A 27582-nucleotide genomic window follows, 5' to 3' on the forward strand; every position below is an offset into this window, starting at 1 on the left:
GTGTCTGATAGCCATTTGTATGTCTTCATTGGAGAAATGTCTGTTCATACCTTCTGCCCATTTTTTTTAATTAAATTTTTTATTTATTTTCAGCATAACAGTATTCATTGTTTTTTCACCACACCCAGTGCTCCATGCAATCTGTGCCCTCCCTAATGCCCACCACCTGGTTCCCCCACCCTCCCACCCCGCCCCATCAAAATCCTCAGGTTGTTTTTCAGAGTCCATAGTCTCTCATGGTTCACCTCCCCTTCCAATTTCCCTCAACTCCCTTCTCCTCTCCATCTACCCTTGTCCTCTATATTATTTGTTATGCTGCACCAATAAGTGAAACCATATGATACTTGACTTTCTCTGTTTGACTTATTTCACTCAGCATAATCTCTTCCAGTCCTGTCCATGTTGCTACAAAAGTTGAGTATTCGTCCTTTCTGATGGAGGCATAATACTCCATAGTGTATATGGACCACATCTTCCTTATCCATTCATCCGTTGAAGGGCATCTTGGTTCTTTCCACAGTTTGGCGACCGTGGCCATTGCTGCTATAAACATTGGGGTACAGATGGCCCTTCTTTTCACGACATCTGTATCTTTGGGGTAAATACCCAGCAGTGCAATTGCAGGGTCATAGGGAAGATCTATTTTTAATTTCCTGAGGAATCTCCACATTGTTCTCCAATGTGGCTGCACCAGTTTGCATTCCCACCAACAGTGTAAGAGGGTTCCCCTTTCTCCACATCCTCTCCAACACACATTGTTTCCTGTCTTGCTAATTTTGGCCATTCTAACTGGTGTAAGGTGGTATCTCAATGTGGTTTTGATTTGAATCTCCCTGATGGCTAGTGATGATGAACATTTTTTCATGTGTCTGGTAGCCATTTGTATGTCTTCATTGGAGAAATGTCTGTTCATACCTTCTGCCCATTTTTTAATATGATTGTCTGTTTTGTGTGTGTTGAGTTTGAGGAGTTCTTTATAGATCCTGGATATCAGCCTTTTGTCTGTAGTGTCATTTGCAAATATCTTCTCCCATTCCGTGGGTTGCCTCTTTGTTTTGTTGACTGTTTCTTTTGCTGTGCAGGAGCTTTTGATCTTGATGAAGTCCCAAAAGTTCATTTTCACTTTTGTTTCCTTCGCCTTTGGAGACATATCTTGAAAGAAGTTGCTGTGGCTGATATCAAAGAGGTTACTGCCTATGTTCTCCTCGAGGATTCTGATGGATTCCTTTCTCACGTTGAGGTCTTTTATCCATTTTGAGTTTATCTTTGTGTACGGTGTAAGAGAATGGTCGAGTTTCATTCTTCTCCATATAGCTGTCCAGTTTTCCCAGCACCATTTATTGAAGAGACTGTTTTTTTTCCACAGGATATTTTTTCCTGTTGTGTCGAAGATTATTTGACCATAGAGTTCAGGGTCCATATCTGGGCTCTCTACTCTGTTCCACTGGTCCATGTGTCTGTTTTTATGCCAGTACCATGCTGTCTTGGTGATCAAAGCTTTGTAGTAAAGCTTGAAATCAGGTAACGTGATGCCGCCAGTTTTATTTTTGTTTTTCAACATTTCCTTAGCAATTCTGGGTCTCTTCTGATTCCATACAAATTTTAGGATTTTTTGCTCCAGCTCTTTGAAAAATACTGGTGGAATTTTGATCGGAATGGCATTAAAAGTATAGATTGCTCTGGGCAGTATAGACATTTTAACAGTGTTTGTTCTTCCGATCCAAGAGCATGGAATGGTCTTCCATCTTTTTGTGTCTTCTTCAATTTCTTTTAGGAGTGTTCTGTAGTTCCTCGAGTACAGATCTTTAACCTCTTTGGTTAGGTTTATTCCGAGGTATCTTATGGTTCTTGGTGCTATAGTAAATGGAATCGATTCTCTAGTTTGCCTTTCTGTATTTTCATTGTTAGTGTATAAGAAAGCCACTGATTTCTGGACATTGACTTTGTATCCTGCCACATTACTCAATTGCTGTATGAGTTCTAATAGTTTGGGGGTGGAGTCTTTCGGGTTTTCCATATAAAGAATCATGTCATCTGTGAAGAGAGAGAGCTTGACTTCTTCCTTGCCAATTTGGATACCTTTTATTTCTCTTTGTTGTCTGATTGCTGTTGCTAGGACTTCTAATACTATGTTGAACAAGAGTGGTGAGAGTGGGCATCCTTGTCGTGTTCCTGATCTCAACGGGAAGGCTGCAAGCTTTTTCCAACTCTAACTTTTTGATTGTAGCCATCCTAATACATATAAAGTGGTATCTCATTGTGGTTTAGATGGTTGACTAATGATTTTGAGAATCTTTTAATGTAATTATTCAACATTTGTATACCTTCTTTGGAGAAATGCCTACTCAGATACGTTGCCCATTTTTAAAAATTGGATCATCTATTTGGAGTTTAAAGAGTTGTTTATATATACTACATGCAAGTCCCTTGTGATCTGCAAATATTTCTTCCATACGAGGCATTGTTTTTTCACTTTCTTGATAGGCCTTTATATCATTAAAGTTTCTGATTTTGATGAATTCAAATTCAAATTTGTCTATTTGAGTTGTTTTTCTTGTTTTTTTGGTGTCATGTATGAGAACCCATTGCCAAATCTGAGGTTAGGGGATGTCATGGAGAGGACATGACATCAATTGACTGGTGAGCTGGACCAGGGCAATCAGAAGCTCCTCACCCACTCCTCTTTCCCTGGAATGTGCATTCTGCTTGCCTTTCCTGCTCCTAGAGGCTGTCCCCAAGGATATAGCCTTGAGATAGTAATGTGACCATCTGAATGGCGTATGTGACTGAACTCAGATCTCCAAATATGTGAAGCCAAAATTGACAGAATTATATGGAGGAATAAACGATTTTACAATAATTTTTGGAGACTCTAATATTCCACTTTCAATTATGGATAGAACAACCAGACAAAAGATCAGTAAGGAGATAGAGAACTTAAACAGCACTATAAACTAACTAGACCTAACAGAAATAAACAGAATCCTCCATGCAGCAGCAGCAGAATACACGAAAAGCTATATAAGAAAGGGAAATGAGGGCACTAAATTACTTGGCTATAAAAGGAACAAAATGTACAAGTCACAATAATTAATACAACCATTGTTTATTTTGAATCAACCTATAGAGAAAGCATGGAGGATTTAATTATGCTTGTAGAACATAATGTAAATGTCAATCTTGACAGTGTAAAATTAAAAATACAGGTGACAGACGATAGGATGTAGAAAGGAGAGAAGAACATTAGGGAAAAGCAGGGCTACTAATATCCTTATCTCATAGAATGGAGAGTCAAGAGATGTTTAGTGTTGATAAAACAAGAAATACAGGTACAAGTATATTGTCTAAAGATATACAGAAAAGCAAGGGGGGGTGATTGAAACTCTTATACATTGCTGGTGGGAATGTAAAATAGTTGTGTTCATGGAAAGATGGGAGTACATAGATAAGAGTACAATAAGAAGATAGAGTGTTTATTACAGAGATAAAAGATAAAAGTAGTGAGGTTGTGTCTTAAATTGATAGATCAAGAAATAACAGCTTATATATATATTATTAGGAATAAATGAAGGAACAAATTACCAGGAGAAACAGAAGAGGAGAGGGTCTGACATGGGACAATGGAGCAAGAGACTGCTGGTCGTTATAATAAACACTTCTGAACACAGATGCGAAAAGTTCTCACCAAAATACTAGCCAGTACAATCCAACAGTGCATTCAAAGGGTTAGTCACCACGACCAAGTGGGATTTACTCCAGGGCTGCAAGGTTGGTTCAACATCTGTAAATCAATCAATGTGATACAATACATTAATAAAAGAAAGAACAAGAACCATATCATACTCTCAATAGATGCTGAAAAAACATTTGACAAAGTACAGAATCCTTTCCTGATCAAAACTCTGCATAGTGTAGGAATAGAGGGTACACACCTCAATATCATCAAAGCCATCTATGAAAAACCCACTGCAAATATAATTCTCAATGGAGAAGAACTGAGAGCTTTTCCGCTAAGGTCAGGAACAGGGCGGGGATGTCCATTATCACCACTGCTATTCAAAATAGTACTAGAAGTCCTAGCCTCAGCAATCAGACAACAAAAAGAAATTAAAGGCATTTGAATTGGCAAAGAAGAAGTCAAACTATCACTCTTGCAGATGATATGATACTCTATGTGGAAAACCCAAAAGACTCCACTCCAAATCTGCTAGAACTTGTACAGGAATTCAGTAAAGTGTCTGGATATAAAATCAATGCACAGAAATCAGTTGCATTTCTTTACACCAATAACAATACAGAAGAAAGAGAAATTAAGGAGTCAATCCCATTTACAAATTGCACCCAAAACCATAAGATACCTAGGAATAAACCCTAACCAAAGAGGCAAAGAATCTGTACTCAGAAAACTATAAAGTACTCATGAAAGAAATTGAGGAAGACACAAAGAAATGGAAAAATGTTCCATGCTCATGGATTAGAAGAACAAATATTGTGAAAATGTCTATGCTACCTAAAGCAATCTACACATTTAATCCAATCCCTATCAAAATACCATCCATTTTTTTTTCAAAGAAATGGAACAAAAATCCTACAATTTATATGGAACCAGAAAAGACCTCGAATAGCTAGAGGAATATTGAAAAAGAACACCAAATTTGGTGGCATCACAATTCCAGACTTCAAGCTCTATTACAAAGCTGTCATCATCAAGACAGTATGTTACTGGCACAAAAACAGTCACATAGATCAATGGAACAGAATAGAGAGCCCAGAAATAGACCCTCCACTCTATGGTCAACTAATCTTCGACAAAACAGGAAAGAATGTCCAATGGAAAAAAAGACAGTCTCTTCAATAAATGGTGTTGGGAAAATTGGACAGCCACATGCAGAAAAATGAAACTGGACCATTTCCTTACACCACACAGAAAAAATAGATTCAAAATGGATGAAAGAACTCAACGTGAGAAAGGAATCCATCAAAATCCTTGAGGAGAACACAGGCAGTAACCTCTTCGACCTCAGCTGCAGCAACCTCTTCCTAGAAACATTGCCAAAGGCAAGGGAAGCAAGGGCAGATATGAACTATTGGGACTTAATCAAGATCAAAACCTTTTTCACAGCAAAGAAAACAGTCAACAAAACCAAAAGACAACTGACATAATGGGAGAAGACATTTGAAATGGACATGTCAGATAAAGGGCTAGTATCCAAAATCTGTAAAGAAATTATCAAACTCAACACCCAAGAACAAATAATCCAATCAAGAAATCGGCAGAGGACACGAACAGACATTTCTGCAAGGAAGACATCCAGATGGCCAACAGACACATGAAAAAGTGCTCCACATCACTCAGCATCAAGGGAATACAAATCAAACCCACAATGACATACCGCCTCACACCAGTCAGAATGGCTAAAATAACAATTCAGGAAAAGACAGATGCTGGTGAGGATGTGGAGAAAGGGGAACCGTCCTACACTGTTGGTGGGTACACAAGCTGGCATAGCCACTCTGGAAAACATTATGGAGGTTCCTCAAAAAGCTGAAAATAGCGTTACCCTACCACCCAGCAATTGCACTACTGAGTATTTACCCTAAAGATACAAATGTAGTGATACAAAAGGGCACATTTATAGCAGCTGAATGTTTATAACAGCCATGTCCACAATAGCCAAACTATGGACAGAACCTAGATGTCCATCAACAGATGAATGGATAAAGATGTGGTATTTACATTCAATGGAATACTATGCAGCCAGCCATTAAATGAAATGAAATGTTCCCATTTGCAATGACATGGATGAACTAGAGAGTATTATGCTGAGTGAAATAAGTCAATCAGGGAAAGACAATTATCATATGATCTCCCTGATATGAGGAATTTGAGAGGCAGAGTGGGGGGCTCGAGGGGTAGGGAAGGGAAAAAATGAATCAAGATTGGATCAGGAGGGGAACAAACCATAAGAGACTCTTAATCTCCCCAAACAAACTGAGAGTTGCCGGGGGGAGACAGGTAGGGAAAGGGTGGTTGCGTTATGGACATTGGGGAGGTTATGTGCTATGGTGAGTGCTGTGAAGTTTGTAAACTTGGCGATTCACTGACCTGTACCCTTGGGCCTAATAATACAAGATATGTTAATCAAAAATTAAAAAAAAATTAAAAAAAGAATGTTTGGATTAACCAGGAAATCAAAGAAGAATTTAAACAATTCATGTAAACCAATGAGAATGAAGACACTTCAATCCAAAACCTATAGGATACAGCAAAGGAGGTCCAACGGGAAATACATAGCCATCCAAGCCTCCCTCAAAAAATCGAAAAATCCAGAATACACCAGCTGTCTTTACAACCTTAATGAACTGGAGAATCAACAACAAATTAAGCCAACCCCACACACAAGAAAGGAAATATTGAAGATTTAGCAGAGTTCAATGTGATAGAATCCAGAGATACAGTAGAATGCATCAACGAAACTAGAAGTTGTTTTTTTGATGAATCAATAAGATCGATAAATCATTGGCCAAACTAATCCAAAAGAAAAGAGATAGGACCTAAATTAACAAAATTATGAATGAAAAGGGAGAGATCATGACTAACACCAAGGAAATAGAAATAATTATCAGAAATTATTATCAACAACAACAAAAAAAGAAAGTATTATCAACAGTTATATGCCAATAAGTTAAGCAACCTAGATGAAATGGATGCATTCCTGGAAACCTATAAACTTCCAAAACTGAATCAGAAATAAATTGACAATCTAAATAGACCAATATCTAGTAACGAGATTGAAGCAGTGATCAAAACCCTGCCAAACAACAAGAGCCCAGGACCTGATGGACTCCCTGGGAAATTTTACCAAACATTCGATGAAGGAATAATACCTATTCTCCTAAAGCCGATTCAAAAAATTGAAGCAGAAGAAAAACTTCCAGACTCTTTTCTATGAAGCCAGCATTACCCTGATCCCCAAACCAGGCAGAGACCCCACCAAAAAGGAGAATTTCATACCAATATCCCTAATGAATATGGATGTTAAGATTCTCAACAAGATCCTAGCTAATAGGATCCAACAGCACATTAAAATGATTATCCACCATGACCAGGTGGGATTCATCCCTGGGTTGCAAGGTTGGTTCAACATTCGCAAATCAATCAATGTGATAGAACAAATCAATAAGAGAAGAGAGAAGAAACACATGGTCCTCTCAATTGATGCAGAAAAAGCATTTGACAAAATCCAGCATCCGTTCCTGATTAAAATGCTTCAAAGTATAGGAATAGAGGGAACATTGCTAAACTTCATAAAATCTATCTCTGAAAAACACACAGCGAATATCATTTTCAATGGGGAAAAGCTGACAGCTTTCCCTTTGAGATCAGGAACAGAGCAGGGATGCCCACTCTCACCACTCTTGTTGAACATAATATTAGAAGTCCTAGCAACAGCAGTCAGACAACAAAGAGAAATAAAAGTATTAAAATCGGCAGTGATGAAGTCAAACTCTCTCTCTTCGCAGATGACATGATCCTTCATATGGAAAGCCCAAAAGACTCCACCCCAAACTACTAGAACTCATATAGAAATACAGTAATGTGGCTGGATACAAAATCAATGTACAGAAATCAGTTGCTTTCTTATACACTAACAATGAAAATACAGAAAGGGAAATTAGAGAATCAATTCCATTTACTATAGCACAAAGAACCATAAGATACCTGGGAATGAACCTAACCAAAGAGGTAAAGGATCTGTACTAAAGGAACTACAGAACACTCATGAAAGAAATCGAAGAAGACACAAAAAGATAGAAAAACATTCCATGCTCACGGATCAGAAGAATAAACATTGTTAAAATGTCTATACTGCCTAGAGCAATCTATAATTTCAATGCCATTCTGATCAAAATTCTACTGGCATTTTTCAAAGAGCTGGAACAAACAATCCTAAAATTTGTATGGAATCTGAATTGACCCTGAATTGCTAAGGAAATGTTGAAAACGAAAAACAAAACTTGGGACATCACGTTACCTGATATCCAGCTTTACTACAAAGCTGTGATCAGGAAGACAGCATTGGACTGGAATAAAAACAGACACATAAACCAGTGGAACACAGTAAAGAGCCCAGATATGGACCCTTAACTTTATGGTCAACTAATATTTGGCAAAACAGGAAAAAATATACAGGGGAAAAAAGACAGTCTCTTCAATAAATGGTGCTAGGGAAATTGGACAGCTGTATGTAGAAGAATGAATCTTGACAATTCTCTTACACCATACTCAAAGATAAATTCAATATGAATAATAGACCTCAACGTGGGGCAGGAATCCATCAGAATCCTAGGGGAGAACATAGGCAGTAACCTCTTTGACATCGGCCACAACACCTTCTTTCAAGGTATGTCTCCAAAGGCAAAGGAAACAAAAGCAAAAATGAATTTTTGGGACTTAATCAAGATCAAAAGCTTCTGCACAACAAAGGAAACAGTCAACAAAACAAAGAGGCAACCCACGGAATGGGAGAAGATATTCACAAATGACACTACAGTCAAAGGGTTGATATCCAAGATCTATAAAGAGCTCCTCAAACTCAACACACGCATAACAGATAATCATGTCAAAAAATGGGCAGAAGATATGAACAGACACTTCTCCAATGAAGACATACAAATGGCTACCAGACACATGAAAAAATGTTCATCACCACTAGCCATCAGGGAGATTCAAATCAAAAGCACATTGAGATACCACCTTACACCAGTTAGAATGGCCAAAATTAACAAGACAGTAAGTGTGTGTTGTAGAGGATGTGGAGAAAGGGGAATCCTCTTACACTGTTGGTGGGAATGGAAATTGGTGAAGCCACTTTGGAAAGCAGTGTGGAGATTCCTCAAGAAATTAAAAATAGAGTTTCCCTATGACCCTGCTATTGCACTATTGGGTATTTACCCCAACGATATGGATGTAGTATAAAGAAGGGCCATCTGTACCCCAATGTTCATGGCAGCAATGGCCACAGTCGCCAAACTGTGGAAAGAATCAAGATGCCCTTCAATGGACAAGTGGATAAGGAAGATGTGGTCCATATATACAATGGAGAATGTGCCTCCATCAGAAAGGATGAATACCCAACTTTTGTATCAACGTGGATGGGATTGGAAGAGAATATACGGAGTGAAATAAGTCAAACAGAGGGAGTCAATTATCATATAGTTTTGCTTATTTGTGGAGCAGAAGGAGTAACACAGAGAACATGGAGAGATGGAGAGGAGAAGGCAGTTGGGGGCAATTGGAGGGGTAGATGAACCATGAGAGACTGTGGAGTCTGAGAAACAATCTGAGGGTTTTGGAGGAGTGAGGGGTGGGAGGTTTGGTGAGCCTGGTGGTGGGTATAATGGAGGGCACGTATTGCATGGAGCACTGGGTGTGGTGCATAAACAATGAATTCTGGAACACTGAAAAGAAATTAGAAAAAAATAAAGAAAAAAAAATGAGAAATTAAATATAGAGCTACCATATGACTCTGCATTTGCACTACTGGGTATTTACCCCAACGATGCAAATTTAGTGAAAAGAAGGGCCATCTGTACCCCAATATTCATAACAGCAATGGCCACATTTGCCAAACTATGGAAAGAACCACGATGCCCTTTAATGGATGAATGGATAAAGAGGATATCACCCATATATACTATGGCGTATTATGCCTGCATCAGAAAGGATGAATACTCAACTTTTGTAACAGCATGGATGGGACTGGAAGAGATTATGCTGAGCGAAATATGTCAAGCAGAGAGAATCAATTATCATATGGTATCCTTTATTTGTGGAACATAAGGAATAACACGGAGGACATGGGGAGATGGAGAGGAGAAGGGAGATCGGGAAATTGGAGGGGGAGACAAACCATGAGAGACTGGACTCTGAGAAACAAACTGAGGGTTTTGGAGGGGTGGGGAATGAGAGGTTGGGTGAGCCTGGTGTGGGTATTATGGAGGGCATGTATTGCATGGAGCACTGGGTCTGGTACATAAACAATGATTCTGGAACACTGAAAAGAAATTAAAAATGAATAATTTTTTAAATATAAAAAAAGCATTTACTAGATGTCAGGTGACAAGGGAGCATTATATGTTAATAAAAATAATAATATTATTTTAAAAAGAGGCTGAGATAACATCAGGTAGCAGGATATCAGCTAGATAGCTTATCAAACCATTCCAAAAACCTACAAATCCAATATGAGATCAAAGAGAAGAAGAGTAGCAATTCTAGAAACAGAAAATCGACCACTTTCTGAAAGGTAGGACCTGCAGACATAGACCACGGGGGGAGGGGCTGGCTCCTGGCAAGTGGCCGAGCAACAGACCACAAAATCTGAACTTTTGAAAGTCTGCTCCATTGAAGGACATCATTCCAGAGGCTAAGCGGGGCTGGAGCCCTGGCGGGGATAGCATGGTCTCAGGTCCTGAGGGGTCACTGAAGGATTGGGGGTGTCTGAGAATCAAAGAACTCACAGGTAATAGAGTGATAGAGCTGGCTACAGAGACAGAGCCAAGGAGTGAGCCCTTAGCTCAGAGTTACCATAAACCATGATCCATGGCACAGTCAGACCACTGCTCTTTGAGCAGGGACCCACAAGTGGAAGATCCAGGTAGTCCTCCCTGGAAGAACTGCAGTGATCTGTTGGGTTTGTAGACTCCAGGAGGGGCTGTGTTCTAGAGACAGAGACACTCAGTCACAGGCCGGGTGAGCTTGGCGTGCAGCCAGAGGCTAGGGATATGGGAATGATTCAGTGCTTTTCTCCAAGGGCGCACTGAAGAGTGGGGCCCTGAGCTCTCTGCTCCTCCACGCCGGAGACTGGGAGGCCACCGTTTTCATTCTTGTCCTCCAGAACTCTAACAGAAAGCATTCAGGTAACAAAAGCTCCCGAGAGCAAACCCGAGCAGATTACTTAGCCTGGCCCCTGGCAAGGGCAGAGCAATACCTCCTCAGGCAAAGACACTTGAGAATCCCTACCACAGGCCCCTTCCCCAGAAGGTCAGCAAGAAATTCCGCCCAGACCAAGCTAACTTACCAAGGAGAACAGCTGAATTCCAGAGGAGAAGAAAGCAAAGCATGGAATTCATGGCTTTCTCCACATGATCCTTTAGAATTGCAAAGTTAATTCATTTTTTTAATTTTATTTTTTTCTTATTCTAATTTTTTTTGACTCTTACTCTTTCCTCTTTTAATATTTTTTATCTAGTTAATCTTAACAATACCTTTCATAAAATTTTTTTTGGACCTTCCTTATTACACTCATATTTTATCCTTCATTGTATCTAACTTTATTTTTTGTATACACATAGGGTTTCTTCTAAAAAATTTTGGGATGCAACTTCTTCTGATAGATCAAAATATACCCTAAATCTAGCACAGGGCTTTGTTCTAGTCTCCAGCCTGAGCAAATACTCTCCATTTTCTTTTTCTTTCTTTTCCCAACCAACTTATCTTATCAACTCTTTTATGAGAATTTTTAGAAAATTTTCATCTTTACTGTCATATTCCATCATTCATCGTGCATATATATATATATATATATATATATATATATATAATATATATATTCCTTTAAAATTTGGGGAGGCAGTTTCTTCTAAAAGACCAAAGTACTCCCAAAATTAAGTGAGTGGCTTTGTTCTATTCACCAGTCCAATATCTATATTTTCTTTTTCTTAATTGTTTCTTAACTTCTTTTTAATTTTTTTTTTAAATTTCTTTTCAGTGTACCAGAATTCATTGTTTATGTACCACACACATTGTTCCATGAAATACGTGCCTTGCATAATTCCCACCACCAGGCTCACACAAACTCCCATCCCCCGCCCCTTCAAAACCTTCAGATAGTTTTTCAGAGTCTACAGTCTCTCATGGTTCATCTCTCCCTCCAATTTCCCCCAAATCCCTTCTCTCCATCTCCCCATGTCCTCCATGTTATTTCTTATGCTCCACAAATAGGTGAAACCATATGATAATTGACTCTCTCTGCTTGACCTATTTCACTCAGCATAATCTCTTCCAGTCCCATCCATGTTGATACAAAAGTTAGGTATTCATCCTTTCTGATGGAGGCATAATACTCCATAGTGTATATGGACCACATCTTCCTTATCCATTCATCCGTTGAAGGGCATCTTGATTCTTTCCACAGTTTGGCAACTGTAGCCATGGCTGCTATGAACATTGGGGTACAGATGACCCTTCTTTTCACTATATCTGTATCTTTGGGGTAAATAGCCAGTAGTGCAATTGCACGGTCATAAGGAAGCTCTATTTTTAATTTCTTGAGGAATCTCCACACTGTTCTCCAAAGTGGCTGCACCAACTTGCATTCTCACCAACAGTGTAAGAGGATTCCCCTTTCTCCACATCCTCTCCAACACTTGTTGTTTACTGTCTTGTTATTTTTGGCCATTCTAACTGGTGTAAGGTGGTATCTCAATGTGGTGTGGTTTTGATTTGAATCTCCCTGATGGCTAGTGATGATGAACATTTTTTCATGTGTCTGGTAGCCATTTGTATGTCTTCATTGGCGAAGGGTCTGTTCATGTCTTCTGCCCATCGTTTGACATGATTATCTGTTTTGTGTGTGTTCAGTTTGAGGAGATCTTTATAGATCCTGGATATCAGCCTTTTGTCTGTAGTGTCGTTTGCGAATATCTTCTCCCATTCTGTGGGTTGCCTCTTTGTTTTGTTGACTGTTTCCTTTGCTGTTCAGAAGCTTTTGATCTTGGTGAAGTCCCAAAAATTCATTTTCACTTTTGTTTCCTTTGCCTTTGAAGACATATCTTGAAAGAAGTTGCTGTGTCTGATATCGAAGAGGTTACTGCCTATGTTCTCTTCTATGATTTGATGGATTCCTGCCTCACATTGAGGTCTTTTACCCATTTTGAGTTTATCTTTTTGTGTATGGTGTAAGAGAATGGCTGAGTTTCATTCTTCCACACATAGCTGTCCAATTTTCCCAGCACCATTTATTGAAGAGACTGTCTTTTTTCCACTGTATATTTTTTCCTGTTTTGTCCAAGATTATTTGACCATAGAGTTGAGGGTCCATATCTGGGCTCTCTACTCTGTTCCACTGCTCTATGTGTCTGTTTTAGTGCCAATACCATGCTGTCTTGGCGATCAGAGTTTTGTAGTAAAGCTTGAAATCAGGCAACATGATGCCCCCAATTTTGTTTTTCTTTTTCAACATTTTCTTAGCAATTCGGGGTCTCTTTTGGCTTCATAAAAGATTTAGGATTCTTTGCTCCAGCTCTTTGAAAAATGCTGGTCGAATTTTGATCAGATGGCATTGAAAGTACAGATTGCTCTAAGCACTACAGACATTTTAACGATGTTTATTTTTCTGATCCATGAGCATGGAATGGTCTTCCATATTTTTGTTTCTTCTTCAATTTCTTTCATGAATGTTCTGTAGTTCCTTGAGTACAGATTCTACCTCTTTGGTTAGGTTTATTCCGAAGTATCTTATGGTTCTTGGTGTTATAGTAAATGGAATCGATTCTCTGATTTTCCTTTGTGTATTTTCATTGTTAGTGTATAAGAAAGCAACTGATTTTTGTACATTGACTATGTATCCTGCCACATTACTGTATTTCTGTATGAGTTCTAGTAGTTAAGGGGTGGAGTCTTTAGGGTTTTCCATATAAAGGATCATGTCATCTGCGAAGAGAGAGAGTTTGACTTCTTCATTCCCAATTTGAATACATTTTATTTCTCTTTGTTGTCTGATTGCTGTTGCTAGGACTTCTAATATTATGTTCAACAAGAATAGTGAGAGTGAGCATCCCTGTTCTGTTCCTGATCTCAAGGGGAAAGCTGTCAGCTTTTCCCCATTGAGAATGATTTTCCCTGTGGGTTTTTCAGAGACAGATTCTATGAAGTTGAGGAATGTTCCTCTATTACTGTACTTTTAAGCGTTTTAATCAGGAATGGATTCTGTATTTTGTCCAATGCTTTTTCTGCATCCATTGAGAGGACCATGTGTTTTTTCTCTCTTCTCTTATTGATGTGTTCTATCACACTGATTGATTTGTGAATGTTGAACCACCCTTGCAGCCCAGGGATAAATCCCACCTGATTATGGTAGATAATCGTTTTAATGTGCTGTTGTTGGATCCTATTAGCTAGGACCTTGTTGAGAATCTTAGCATCCATATTCATCAAAGATATTGGTCTGAAATTCTCCTTTTTGGTGGGTTCTTTGCCTGGTTTGGGGATCAGTGTAATTCTGGTTTCACAAAAAGAATATGGGTGTTTTCCTTCTGCTTCAATTTTTTGAAACTGGTTCAGGAGAATAGGTATTACTACTTCTTTGAAAGTTCGGTAGAATTCCCCAGGGAATCTATCAGGTCCTGGGCTCCTGTATTTTGGGAGGTTTTCGATCACTCTTCAATCTTGTTACTAGAAATTGGTCTATTCGGGTTGTCAATTTTTTTCTGATTCAGTTTTGGAAGTTTCCAGGTTTCCAGGGATGCATCCATTTTGTCAGCATTGCTTAACTTACTGGCACATAGCTATTGGTAATAATTTCTGTTGATTTTTTCTATTTCCTTGATGTCAGTCATTATCCTTCCCTTTTCATTCATAATTTTATTAATTTCTGTCCTTTCTCTTTTCTTTTGGATTAGTTTGTCCAATGGTTTATCGATCTTATTGATTTAAAAAAAACAATTTCTAATTTTGATGATGCATCCCACTGTATCTCTAGTTTCTATGTCTTTGATCTCTGCTCTAGTTTTGATTATTTCCTTTCTTGTGTGTGGGGTTGGCTTAACTTGTTGATTCTCCAGTTCTTCAAGGTTCTTCAAGGTGTAAAGAGAGCTGGTGTATTCGGGATTTTTGGGTGGCTATGTATTTCACCATTAGGACCGTCTTGGCTGTATTTCATAGGTTTTGGACTGACGTGTCTTCATTTTCATTGGTTTCCATGAATTGTTTAAGTTTTTCTGTGATTTCCTTGTTGATCCAAACATTCTTAAGCAAGGTGGTCTTTAGCTCCCAGGCGTTTGAATTCCTTTCAAACTTTTTCTTATGGTTGAGCTCCAGTTTCAAAGCATAGTGATCTGAGAATATGCAGGGTATAATCTCAATATTTTGGTATCAGTTGAGTCCTGATTTGTGACCCATTATGTGGTGTATTCCATTGAAAGTTCCATGTGGACTCAAGAAGAATGAGTATTCCGGGTTTTTTGTTGTTGTTGTTTGTTTGTTTTTGTTTTTGTTTTTATGTGGAATGTCCTGTATTTCTGTATGAGGTCCATCTGGTGTAATATGTCATTCAATGGTCTTGTTTCCTTATTTATTTTCTGCTTGGATGATCTGTCTATTACTGAGAGTGATGTGTTAAGATCCCCTACTATTAATGTATTTATATCAATAAGATTTTTTATCTTGTTTAATAGTTGTCTCATGCAGTTGCCTGCTCCCGTATTAGAGGTACAAACATTTTCAACTGTTAGATCGTCTAGGTCGATAGACACTTTAAGAATGATATAGTGTCCTTCTTTATCTCTGACTACAGTCTTTAGTTTAAAATCTAATTTATCTGATATGAGAATCACTACTCCAATCTTCTTTTGAGGCCCATTGGCATGGAAGGTGCTTCTCCATCCCTTCACTTTCAGTCTGGATGTATCCTTAGGTTCAAAATGGGTCTCTTGTAGACAACATATGGATGGGTCCTGTCGTGTTATCCAATCTGCAACCCTGTGCCGTTTTATGGGAGCTTTTATTTTGTTCACGTTGCAAGTGATTATTGAGAGATATGTTCTTATTGACATCGTGTTGTCTGTGAAGTTCTTGTTTCTATAGATTGTATCCATAAATTTCTGTTCAATGACACTCTTGGTTTCTTCTTCTTTTATAGAAGCCCCCTTAATATGTTTTGTAGTGCTGGCTTGGTGGTCACATACTCTTTTATACCTTGTTGGTCGTGGAAGCTCTTTATCTCTCCATCCATTTTGAATGTCAGTCTTGCTGGATAAAATGTTCTTGGCTGCATGTTCTTCTCATTTAGTGCCCTGAATACATCTTGCCAGCCCTTTCTGGCTTGCCAGGTTTTTGTAGACAGGCCTGACATTATTCTGATGGGCCTCCCTCTGTACATAAGGAATCTCTTCCACAGCTGCTCTCAAGAGCTCCTGTCTAAAATTGATTCATCATTTTCACAATCAGGTGTCTTGAGGCTTTTCTAGATTCTCTGATCTTGGGGGGAAACCTTTCTTCCTCTAGGACATGAATGCTAGTTCCATTCCCCAGATTCAGAAAATTTTCTTGGAGAATTTGTCCAACTATATCCTCTAGTCTTTTTTTCTTTCTCTTCTCCCTCAGGGATCCCAATAATTCTGACATTCTAACGTTTCATGGTGTCATTTATTTCCCTAATTCTGTTTTCATGGCTTCGAAGCTGTTTGTTCCTGGCCTTCTCCTGATCCTTTTTCTCTATCAGTTTGTCTTATAGATCACTAACTCTGTCTTCTGCCTCTGTTACCCTAGTTGCTAGAGAATTTAGATTAGATTGAAACTCATTGATAGCATTGTTAACATCTTCCCTGGTCGCTTTCACTTGTGTCCTAATGGATTCCATTTTGTCATTAATGGTTTTCCCCAACCTAGTCATTGCCTGAATAATTGTTAGCCTGAATTCCCTTTCCGACATACTGTTTATGTCCATATCCAATAGCTCTGATGGAGAGGGCACAGTCTCTGAATTTTTCCTCTGTTGGGCATTTCTCCTCCTAGTCATTTTGGTGAGAAATGTCTGAGGGGATGTGTAGCTGAATGTATCAACCGTGATTCAGGCAAAATGCACCCTGGAATGCTTCTTAGCAATCGGGAGTTCCCACCAGAAATAAAGAAAAAAGAAAAAAAGAAAGAGAACGAGACAAGAAAAAAAATAAAAGAGAAGACCCAGTGCAAATGGGCCCAAATGTAAGATTTATAAGGTATACAAACGAAAAGAGACAAACAAAAACCCGACGAAAGTAAATGAGAAAAAAAAAAAAGAACCCAGACAAAATGAATCCCAAGTATAAAATTTATATACTACCAGAACAAAAACAAATACAGAGAAACACTGACAGAAGAAAAGGATGGGAGGGTGGTTATAAATTCTCAGTGTGGTCAAAGAAGTTTATTTTGATTCTTCCTGGGTGTATCTTGATATGTTTGTTAAATGACTCAACTTTCCCGAGATGAAGCTGGATTAAAACTGTTTTAGATATAGGGGTTGTATTGATTGGGGCAAGAGGATTACCTTGAAGCTAATATCTATATGAATATTAAAAAATAGAAAGAAAAAAACCACAGAGCTATACGTATCAAAAGTTTGATTTAAAAGGTTATTATGGAATTTGTTGTATTGAAACTCTCATTGTGATGGTATAGGTTAAAAAATTATAAAAAATTAAAAAGAATGAGAACAGTGGGAATGGACTAAAAAAAATAAAAGTTGGGGGCTCCTGTGTAGGCTCAGTGGGTTAAAGCCTCTGCCTTCGGCTTGGGCCATGATTCCAGGGTCCTGGGATCAAACCCCACATCGGGCTGTCTGCTCAGCAGGGAGCGTGCTTCCTCCTCTCTCTCTCTCTGCCTGCCTCTCTGTCTACTTGTGATCTCTATCTGTCAAATAAATAAATAAAATCTTTAAAAAAATATAAAAGCTGTATCTATGAAGTATACACATTTTACGGCAATACCAGGAGCTTAATATCTCCTTTTCCCCTGATATTGAGGTTTTGCAGTTTTATGGGAATCCTGTGGTGGTTGTCCTCTTGTTTGTTTTTTGGGGGGGCTGGTCTTCTGGGGGAGGGCCCTGCCACGTGGATTTCAGACAATCTTGAGAGAGTTGAGTCCTCCTGCCCCCTATCAAGGGGCTGGACTCTAAGGAAACTGGTTTTTCAGACTTTTGTTCTCTGGAGGTTCCCCCCCACCCCCTTTGGAGGATTTTGGCCATTCTTCGGAGGTTTAGAGGAAAGCAAACTGCACCCAGAGCTCTGTCTCAGAAAGAAGCTTCAGTCTATTCCCCTCTGGGTGCTCCATAGCACATAAAATCCCACTCTGCCACCTCCCAATGGCAAAGCACGTCCCAGCCACAGTCTCAGGGGTCGCAAGAGCTCCCGCGTGTACCCTGGTGCTACTAAAAGCAGGAGCAGTATTAGTCCAGAGAATTGGCTTCCAGTGGCTGCCTTTGCCGAGGCTGTCTGGGCAGATCCAGACCGCTGGAGAGATCCCAAGTAGAGATAGCTCGCTGAGATTTTCCTGTCAGCCTGGGCTGGAAGTGTTCAGACTCTCACCTGTTGTAGAGAGCACCAGCTAGCGCCTGCATGGATCCCTCTCAGGGGAGGGTGTGGAGTGCCACTCAGACCCAGGTCTCACAGCGCGCGTGCCAAGTGCAAAAGACTGGTTCTAGAGAGCACCAGCTGGCCAGAATCTCTCATGAGCACTGCCACCCAGATGCTCTCACTTGCACTGGCGCTGGCGGCTCAAGGACCATGGCCTGGATGCTTTGCTGCACTCTCCCTGGCAGTTCACCGGCAGTGGCTACCCTAGGTCTGTGGGCTTAAGCCCCTAACTGCCCAATTCCACCAATTTCCCCTTAAGATCTTTTGCTTTTTTTGAGTGTTTTTAACAAGACTCTAAGTTAATGCTGGTTCCCAATCACAGGGCACTATTGTACTGGGGTATTACTTTCCAATGGTTAGCTTCTGGTGGCCCCCTCCCCCTTTTGTTTATTTTCCAGTATCAGTCCAACATTCCCACTCAGCTTTACCTGTCCACTGGTGTCTTCTGCCCCCATTGAGATCCAGAAGTGTATAATCCTACATCTCAGGCTGATTTCATGAGTCTTCAGAGTGTTCTGGTAGATAATAAGCTCACTTTAGGGGACCAGTTGAAACGTGCCTCCTACTTTTCCTCCATCTTGCCCCCCCCCAGGAGTCTATAACACACTCAATCTTTATGATTGAAGACATCATAAACAAACTTAGAAAACAATCTGTATACAATGTGATAACACTTCAAAAACATATTTTGGATACATTATTAGTTTCCAAAATGTAGAAAACACTAAAAAATAATACAAAAACACAAATAACTTGGGCCACCTGGGTGGCCCAGTAGGTTAAGTCTCTGCCTTTGGCTCAGTTCATGATCCCAGGGTCCTAGGATAGAGCCCTGCATCGGGCTCTCTGTCCCCGGGGGAACCTGCTTCCCCCTCTCTCTTTTCCTGCCTCTCTGCCTACTTGTGATCTCTCTCTATCAAATAAATAAATAAATTCTTTAGGAAAACCCACAAATAACTCAATAGAAAAATGGTTAGAAAGTTCTTAGCAGTAAAAATATGAATATCCAATAATAAATTAAGTTTATTTCATTACTATCATGGATATATAAAATTCAATATGTGTACCACTTTTTTTTTAAAAGATATATTTATTTATTTATTTGACAGACAGAGATTACAAGTAGGCAGAGAGGCAGGCAGAGAGAGAGGAGGAAGCAGGCTCCCTGCTGAGCAGAGAGCCCAATGCGGGGCTCGATCCCAGGACCCTGGGATCATGACCTGAGCCGAAGGCAGAGGCTTTACTGAGCCACCCAGGAGCCCCATGTGTACCACTTTTAAACAGTCATACTTCCAATACTCAGAAGTCTTCATAATGTTCAGTTTTAAGAATGTGGTGAGATGTACACTGTCTATAAGAGTGTATGTGTATGCTCTTTAATACATATTTTATTTATGAAAACTATGAAAATACTCTTGCATGTGAATAAACACACGTCATTGTTTGGAATAAAGAAAAGTTGTATGTATTCTTAGTGCTTTTAAAGAAAGGAATGACTAAATAAATTATTCTGTTATGCAACGTAATATCATGAGGCAGTTGGAATATTGAAAAAGTTATACTTTCATATAGAAAACCATTGTGATATTAAGTGGATTAAAACAATTAGAAGAATAGCATGTATGGTATGATTTAACTTATATTCAAAACCTCTTATCTAAAACTTTATATTTCTGTAAATATTGTTGCTGTGTATATTTAAATGCATAAAGAAAAGTCTAGGAAGAACTTACACTTATGTTGCTTTCTGGAGATAGAAGTACTGAAGAAAGGGAGAAGATTTTTGGCAAGAGTTTTGTGTATGGTGTTTGGATTATATACAGTTCCATTATATTCGTGTATCACTTGTGTAAATAAATATGGGACATGTGGGTGTCTCAGTTAAGCATCTGCCTTCAGCTCAGGTCATGATCTTAGGGTCCTGGGATTGGGTCCCACATTGGGCTTCTTCCTCGCTGGGAGCCTGCTTCTCCCTCTGCCACTCCTCCTGCTTGTGTTCTCTCTCTCTCTCTCTCTCTCTCTGACAAATAAATGAATGAAATCTGAAAAAATAAACACAGATTTTCTAAGGAACATAAGAATGTGTTGAAGGTTAACAGGGTCAACATGGGGCTGGTTCATCAGTTAAGGAAGCCTAGAAAAATGAGAAACATAGAGAAATACATTCCAAAACTTTTCTTAAGGGAAAACTTCTAGGGTGATGGAAAGATCTAGTCTGTGTGACAGATGAATCTTCACTGTGCAGTCAGACTCATCAGATATAAAGCAAGATGCCAGTCATCAGCATCCTATGACCTACATTTTATGTTTATGAAGAAATGCTCAAATCATCCTGTTTTTCTTGTAACCCACCTCAAAGGGAAAGTGTTTTATCTTCTCAACAGTCATATATGACCTGTATGATAGTTGCATTTCTTAATGTAAATTAATAAATTCTCCTTCTGTGTTTATATCTTTCAGTCTTATGATATAATCAGCATAATTTCACCTCCTGAATTTGGATGAATTCTGGGACATAATCAAGATCAGGCTGTAGACGTCTAAGATTGAAGGCCATGGCCTGGATTATGGTGAACTCACCAAGGCAAATAACCCCCGTAAGATGGTCCTGCAGTAGGCAATCAATGTTATCTTTTGTGATACCCAGTCCTTGCTGTGTAACTTTGAATTCTTATAAATCCATTAAGGTACCAATAAATTTTGTTTCTCATTGTTCTGTTAGTTCTGTATGACTACTATCTAGTAAATTGTACGTTTTTAGTAAATGTTTTATAATAATTACAAATACAAAATATTACTAAAGTTGTTGTCAAAGTATGACTTTTTTTCCCCTACAGATGACCATCTACTCATTTCTTGTAGGGTAAAAACACCAGGGAAATGTGTAAGGGATATGAAGGTTAAAATCTGAAAAATAATTAATTTTCCAGGATATTCTCCTCACTTTACTGTCAATATTTCTATTCTATCTATCTATTCTATGGTATTTCTTATTCTTCTACATATTAAGTGTTTTCCTGGTTAAAATGGTTGATGTGCTTGCTTTTTGTAATATTCTATTTTACTTCTGAAATGCTCTATATTAAAAAAAAATAGGGCATCTCAGTTGGAAGCATTTATGAAAGTTACAACTTCCAGAGAAGATGGTGGAGTAGGAGGATCCTAGACTTACCTCATTTCACGGATACATCTAGAAAAAATCCATATCAGTATATGTAAGGCAGAAAATGACCCAAACACTGGAAGAACATATTCTCCACAGCTCAATGTAATGAAGAGGTCACATTGCAAATGGAAGTAAGGGTGGAGATATAGTTGGGAAACAAACTGGCCCACAGGACTCTCTGATGGGGGGAGGATTCAAGCATTGAGAGGGGAGAGGTGGAGATCCCACACAAGGCATGAAGAACCCTCACTATGAAGACAAATCCCTATAACATTTGGCTTTGAAAACCAGAGTGACATAACTTCAGAAGTTCTTACTGTCAGTGGGACAGAACTCCTGGAACTTTAAAAATCAGCCAACTTGGCTCTTGTAGAGTCAGGAGGCAATAGAAAATTGAGTTTCTGCCTTCAATGGGGAAACACAACAGTTTTGCTGAGATACAGTGGGGAAGCAGCAGTTTGAAAAATACCTGTGGCATATGAAGAGATTTGTTTACTAATCTCAGACTGTGTGCTAGAAGGGCAGGGATCTTCAGGAGTCTTCTAAGAACAAAAGAACTGGTGGGCACCATTTCCATTCCTCACCCTTGAGCCTAGATACACAGACACCCAAGTGAGCCAGGGCAGAGCAGGCACTCTCCACCTAACTTGCTAAAAAAATACCATGCCCCCATGCTCTTTTGCGAATCTGCCCCCTCCAACCCAGCCCCAGAATGTGTTTTCCAGGGTGGTTGCAAGTTCCCACCTACAGTGGACCTGCATGGACCTTGATGGCACCATGTGCCCTGCCCAATATTCCCTTGAAGACCCAATCTATTCAACAAGCTGTTGACAACAGTCCATCAAATTGGCACCACAAGAATGGCAGTGTGCAAGGAGCCCCAACAGAGCAAGAACCATCCCAAAGTGGCTCCTGACCCAAGAAAAGGGGAAGAAACACCCACACAATAGTTTGACTGCATCCCCAACAGCTTGGATAGGGCAAACATATGTTCTGACTGCAGGCCTTACCCAGCAATGAAAGCTTCTCAAAAGACAATGCAAGGAGAGCATCTGTAGTTGGGTGCCACTACAGCTCTGGCAAACACCACATCTAACAAGACTGAAGCTGCCTTAAACTGGTCCACTAAAAACATAGGGAAAAACTCTGCCCATGACAGGCCAAGAGAGGCATTGCAGATGGCTGGATTGAAGGCAAATGAGGCTTAGCCACAATAGTAGGGTACACACAATGCACAAAGGAGACACCCCTGAAATGCCAGGTTCTCATGAACAGATGACATTGCACTGCAGAGCACTACAGGACCTCTTCTTTATAAGGCCATTACTATCAAGAGCAGGAGACATAGCTGAAATTCTGCCATATAGAAACAGAGGGAGACAAAATGAGGAGAAAAAGGAATATGTCCCAAATGGAAGAACAAGATAAAAATCAAAGCAGGAGAGCTTAAAAGAAAACCCTGAAATAAGTAATATGCCTGATAGAGAATTTAAGGTAATGGTCACAAAGATATTCACTGGGCTTGAGAAAGGAATAGAAGACTTCAGTGAGACCCTCAACAAAGAGATAGAAAACATAAAAAAGAACCACCAGAAATTAAGAACTCAATAACTGAAATTTAAAATACACTAGAAGGATTAAATAGTAGACAAGAGGAAGCAGAAGAGCAGGTCAGTGACTTGGAGGACAGAGTAATGGAAAACAATCAATCAGGGGACTCAGTTACATAATAAAGGCTAACATTGACATTATAGCAATCCCAGAAGAAGAGATAGAAAAAGGGACATAAAATTTATTTGAAGGAAACTGACATCCAGATCCAGGAAGAACAGAGACAACCCACCCCCCCAACAAAATTGCCCAAGTATGTCAATGCCAAGAGAGATCATTTTTAAACTGGCAAAAAGTAGTGATAAAGAGAGAATTGTAAAGGGAGCAAAAGAAAATAGTTAAGTACAAGAGAAACCCCATAAGGTACCAGTGGATTTTTCAGGAGAAACTTTGCAGGCCAGGAGAAAGTGACATGATATAGTAAAAGTGCTGAAAGAAAAAACAAAAACAAAAATGGCAAACAGAATACTCTATCCAACAAGGCTATCATTCAGAGCAGAAGGAGAGATAAAGAAAAAAATTTCCTAGACAAAATAAAAGGAATTTCTCAGCACTAAACCAGCCTTACAAAAATTTTTAAAGAGGACTTTGAGGGGAAAGGAAAATTGATAAGTAGAAATTAAAAAAAAATAAGCACAACATCAATGAAATTAAGTATATCTATAAATAATCTGTCAATGCATTCACAGTGTAAAGATGTTAAAATGAAAACATACATAAAATGTGGGGGACAGTGTTAAATATTTAGTACATTTAGAATAGTTCAAACTTAAGTGGCCATCAATTTAATATAGATTACTATATGCATGGAATGCAATATATAAAAGTAATGGTAACCACAAATCAAAAACTTGTCAAAAAATAAAAGGAATGGAAATCAAGCATATCACTACAAAAACCATAAAACCACATGAAAAGAGAAGGAAAGAACAACAACAAATACAACAACCCAAAAAAGCCATAAAACAAGAAACAAAATGGCAATAATTGCATCCCTATCAATAATTACTTCGAATGTATATGGAGAAAATGCTTCAATTAAAAGACATAAGGTAATTGGATGGATAAAAAAATAAGACGCATCTATATCCTGATTTCAACCAATTCACTTTAGGCCTATTGACACATGGAGACTGAAATCAAAATGATAGAAAAAAGTATTTATCATCCAAATGGAAGTGAAAGGAAAGCTGGGGTAGCAAGACTGGAAAAAATAGACTTTAAAACAAGTATTGTAACAAGAAACAAAAAAAAGGCATTACATAATGATAATCACAATAGTCAAACAAGAAGAAATAGTTGTAAATATTTATGTACCCAACATGGGAACACCCAAATAAATAAAGAGACTATTAACACATATAAAGGAAAAAATCTACAGTAATACAGTGATAGTATGAACTTTGACATCAGTAGAAACAGATGAAGACACCAAACTTATAGCAATGGATAGATCTTCCAGATAGGAAAATAACAAAGATACAGTGGCTTTGAATGACACATTTGACCAGATGAATCTAACAAATATATTCACAACACTGCATCCCCAAACAGCAGAATACCCTTTATTTTTAAATAAGATCTCCAAAGAAGAGTATTTTATTAAGTTTTTAATATTAATTCTGGCATAATTAACACTGTTTTATTAGTTTCAGGTGTACAATATGTGATTGGACAATTCTATATATTGTTCAGGGTTTATCATGAAAAGTGTACTCTTTAATCCTCATCACCTTTTCACCCATTCTCCCACCCACCTCTGTTCTGGTAACCATCAGTTTACTCCCTATAGTTATGAATCTGTTTCTTAGTTTGTCTCTTATTTTCCTTTTCTAAAATGTTTTGTTTCTTAAATTTCACATATTGTTTTCTTAATTTCTCTTTCTGCGGTTTCAATTAGTGATATATAAAAATGCAACACATTTATGTACATTGATTTTGTATCCTGCAACTATACTGAATTCGTTTAGAAAGTCTAGCAGTTTTTTGGTGGAGTTTTTTAGGTTTTCTACATATAGTGTCTTGTCATGTGCAATCAGTAAAGTTTTACTTTTTCCTTACTGATTTGGATGCCTTTTATTTCTTTTTTGTTCTCTGATTGCTATGACTGGGACTTCCAGTACTATTTTGAATAAAAGTGGTGAAAGTAGATATCCTTGTCTTCTTCCTGACCTTAGAGGAAACGTTCTCAGTTTTTCTCTATTGAAGACGTTGTTAGTTTTGGGTTTTTTGGTTATGGTCTTTATTGTTTTGAGGTGTGTTCCTTCTAAAACTTCTTTGTGGAGGGCTTTTTATCATGAATGGATGTTGTATTTGACAAATGCTTTTTTCTGCATCTATTGAAATGATCACATGATTCCTATCTTTTCTTTTATTGATATGATGTGAGATGTTGATTGATTAGTGAATATTGACCCACACTGACAACTCAGAAATAAAACACATTTGATTGTGGTGAATGATAATCTAATGTATTATTGAGTTTGGATGGTTACTGTTTTATTAAGAATTTTTGCATCTATATTCATCGAGGATATTGGCCTGTAGCTTCTTTTGTAAGTACTGTCTTTACCCCATTTTGGTATCAGGAAAATGCTTGCCTCATCAAGTGAATTTGGAAGATTTCTTTCCTTTACTACTTGTTGGAATAGTTTGAGAAGAATGGGTAGTAACTCTTCCTTAGTGTTTGGTAAAATTCACCTGTGAAGACAACAAGTCCTGGACGTTCATTTTTTGATTACTGACTGAATTTTCCTCCTAGCTATCAGTCTGTTCAAATTTTCTATTTCTTCCTGTTTCATTCTTGGTAGATTACATGTTTCTAGGAATTTATCCATTTCTTCTAAGTGGTGCAATTTTCTGGCATACACTTTTTCTTTTTTGGGCATACACTTTTTCATAATATTCTCTTATAGATGCTTGCATATCTGTCGTGATGGTTGTTTTTGTTTTTGTTTTGTTTTTTTTTAATTTATTTTCAGTGTTCCAGATTTCATTGTTTAGGCACCACACCCAGTGCTCCATGCAATACATGCCTTTCATAATATCCACTACCAGGCTCACCCAACCTCCCACCCTGCTCCCCTCCAAATCTCTCAGTTTGTTTCTCAGAGTCCACTGTCTTTTATGGTTTGTCTCCCCTCCAATCTCTCCTGACTCACTTCTCCTCTCCATCTTCCCATGTCCTGTGTGTTATTCCTTATGGTCCACAAATAAGAAAAACCATATGATATTTCACTCTCTCTGCTTGATTTATTTCACTTAGCATAATCTCTTCCAGTCCCATCCGTGTTGACACAAAAGTTGAGTATTTATCCTTTCTGATGGAGGCATAATACTCCACAGTATATATGGATCACATCTTCTTTATCCATTCATCCATTGAAGGGCACCTTGGTTCTTTTCACAGTTTGGCGACTTTGGCCATGGCTGCTTTGAACATTGGGGTACAGTTGGCCCTTCTTTTCACTACATCTGTATCTTTGGGGTAAATACCCAATAGCGCAATTGCAAGGTCATAGAGAAGCTCAATTCTTAATTTCTTAAGGAATCACCACACTGTTTTCCAAAGTGGCTGCACCAAATTGCATTTCCACCAACAGTGTAAGAGGGTTCCCCTTTCTCCACATCCTCTCCAACACTTGTTGTTTACTGTCTTATTAATTTTGGCCATTCGAACCGGTATAAGGTGTTATTTCAATGTGGTTTTGATTTTAATCTCTCTGATGGCTAAAGATGATGAATATTTTTTAATGTGTCTGTTAGCCATTTGTATGTCTTCTTTGGAGAAGTGTCTGTTCATGTCTTCTGCACATTTTTTTTTTTTTTTGCTGTGATTATCTGTTTTGTGTTTGTTGAGTTTGCGGAGTTCTTTATAGATTTTGGATATCAGCCCTTTGTCTGTACTGCCATTTGTGAATATCTTCTCCATTCCATGGGCTGCCTCTTTGTTTTGATGAGTCTTTCCTTTGCTGTGCAGAAGCTTTTGATCTTGATATAGTCCCAAAATTTCATTTTCACTTTTGTTTCCTTTGCCTTTGGAGACATGTCTTGAAAGAAGTTGCTGTGGCCAATGTCGAAGAGGTTACTGCCTATGTTCTCCTCTAGGATTTTGATATTTCCCTGCCTCTCATTGACAAAATACCATAAAAATGGTCTTTTATTCATTTCCTGTTTATCTTGGTGTATGGTGTAAGTAAATGGTGGAGTTTCATTCTTCTACACATAGCTGTCCAATTTTCCCAGAACCATTTATTGAAGAGACTGTCTTTTTTCCACTGTATATTTTTTCCTGCTTTGCAGAACATTTGTTGACCATAAAGTTGAGGGTCCATATCTGGGCTCTCTACTCTGTTCCACTGCTCTGTGTGTCTGTTTTTGTGCTAGTACCATGCTGTCGTGGTGATCAG

At 38.5% G+C, this 27582-nt stretch overlaps 1 protein-coding gene across 2 annotated transcripts in view; it reads left to right on the forward strand.

Annotated features, from left to right (window-relative positions):
* The window catches only part of NBDY (negative regulator of P-body association), a 216188-nt gene extending 195071 nt beyond the window's left edge, over window positions 1-21117 (forward strand). For both annotated transcript variants that reach the window (XR_013966307.1, XR_013966308.1), the window contains one exon: window positions 20857-21117. The gene's annotated coding sequence lies outside the window, so the exon portion shown is untranslated. The remainder of the gene's footprint in view (window positions 1-20856) is intronic.
* The last annotated feature ends 6465 nt before the right edge of the window (window positions 21118-27582 follow it).

This window comes from Martes martes (assembly GCF_963455335.1).
Source record: "Martes martes genome assembly, chromosome: X".
In the NCBI taxonomy this organism is placed as follows: domain Eukaryota; kingdom Metazoa; phylum Chordata; class Mammalia; order Carnivora; family Mustelidae; genus Martes; species Martes martes.